General features: G+C 40.5%; 1 non-coding gene across 1 annotated transcript; it reads right to left on the reverse strand.

The window, feature by feature from the left end:
• Nucleotides 1-716: 716 nt before the first annotated feature.
• Nucleotides 717-824, reverse strand: LOC112730881 (small nucleolar RNA R71). Its single transcript, XR_003166684.1, has one exon. It is a non-coding gene; the product is annotated as a small nucleolar RNA R71 (small nucleolar RNA).
• Nucleotides 825-1,997: the final 1,173 nt, after the last annotated feature.

Raw genomic sequence — 1,997 nt, forward strand, 5'->3', positions numbered from 1 at the left:
TTATTCATCTACTAACACTTCATCTCACCCAAATTCGAACCCCCTCTTCCATCTGTGTTCGAATTTTTTCTTTTTCCCTTCATTACATTACATTCTTTTCTTCTTCTACTCACACAGGAGAACCTCTATACCTGGGTAAAAGGGATCCCTATTATTATTATTTTCTGTTCCCTCTTTTTCATATGAGCAAGAGCAAGGACAAGAACATCCTTGTTGAAGCAGACCCTGAACCTGAAAGGACTCTAAAGAGGAAACTAAGAGAAGCTAAAATACAACAATCCATAGATAACCTTACAGAAATTTTCGAACAGGAAGAGGAGATGGCAGCCAAAAATAATAATAATGCAAGGAGGATGCTTGGTGACTTTACTGCACCTAATTCCAATTTACATGGAAGAAGCATCTCCTTCCCTACCATTGGATTAAACAATTTTGAGCTTAAACCTCAATTAGTTTCTCTGATGTAACAAAACTGCAAGTTTCATGGACTTCCATTTGAATATCCCTTTCAGTTCTTAACTGAATTTTTGCAGATATGTGATACTGTTAAGACTAATGGAGTAGATCCTGAAGTCTACAGGCTCATGCTTTTTCCTTTTGCTGTAAGAGACAGAGCTAGAGTGTGGTTGGACTCTCAACCCAAAGATAGCCTGAACTCTTGGGATAAGCTGGTCACGGCTATCTTAGCCAAGTTCTTTCGTCCTCAAAAGCTGAGCAAGCTTAGAGTGGATGTTCAAACCTTCAGACAGAAAGAAGGTGAATCCCTCTATGAAGCTTGGGAGAGATACAAGCAACTGACCAAAAAGTGTCCTTCTGACATGCTTTCAGAATGGACCATCCTGGATATATTTTATGATGGTCTGTCTGAATTAGCTAAGATGTCATTGGATACTTCTGCAGGTGGATCCATTCACCTAAAGAAAACGCCTGCAAAAGCTCAAGAACTCATTGACATGGTTGCTAATAACCAGTTCATGTACACTTCTGAGTGGAATCCTGTGAGTAATGGGACGCCTCAGAAGAAGGGAGTTCTTGAAATTGATACTCTGGATGCCATATTAGCTCAGAATAAAATACTGACTCAGCAAGTCAATATGATTTCTCAGAGTCTGAATGGAATGCAAGCTACATCCAACAGTACTCAAGAGGCATTTCTGAAGAAGAAGCTTATGATCCTGAAAACCCTGCAATAGCAGAGGTAAATTTTATGGGTGAACCATATGGAAACACCTATAATTCCTCATGGTGAAATCACCCAAATCTCTCATGGAAGGATCAACAAAAGCCTCAACAAGGCTTTAATAATGGTGGAAGAAACAGGTTTAGCAATAGCAAGCCTTTTCCATGATCCACTCAGCAACATACAGAGAATTCTGAGCAGAATCCATCTAGCTTAGCAAATTTAGTCTCTGATCTATCTAAGGCCACTGTGAGTTTCATGAATAAAACAAGGTCCTCCATTAGAAATTTGGAAGCACAAGTGGGCCAGCTGAGTAAAAGGATAACTGAAATCCCTCCTAGTACTCTCCCAAGTAATACAGAAGAAAATCCAAAAGGAGAGTGCAAGGCCATTGATATAACCATCATGGCCGAATCCAAGGAAGAAGGGGAGGACGTGAATCCCAAGGAGGAAGACCTCCTGGGACGTCCAGTGATCAATAAGGAGTTTTCCTCTGAGGAACCAAAGGAATCTGAGACTCATCTAGAGACCATAGAGATTCCATTAAACCTCCTTATGCCATTCATGAGTTCTGATGAGTATTCTTCTTCTGAAGATAATGAAGATGTTACTGAAGAGCAAGTTGCCATGTTCCTTGGTGCAATCATGAAGCTGAATGCCAATTTATTTGGTAATGAAACTTGGGGAGATGAACCTCCCCTGTTCACCAATGAACTAAATGCATCGGATCAACTGAGATTGCCTCAGAAGAAACAGGATCCTGGAAAGTTCCTAATACCTTGTACCATAGGCACCATGACCTTTGAGAAGGCTCTAT

This window comes from Arachis hypogaea, chromosome 12, assembly GCF_003086295.3.
Source record: "Arachis hypogaea cultivar Tifrunner chromosome 12, arahy.Tifrunner.gnm2.J5K5, whole genome shotgun sequence".
Taxonomy (NCBI): Eukaryota; Viridiplantae; Streptophyta; class Magnoliopsida; order Fabales; family Fabaceae; genus Arachis; species Arachis hypogaea.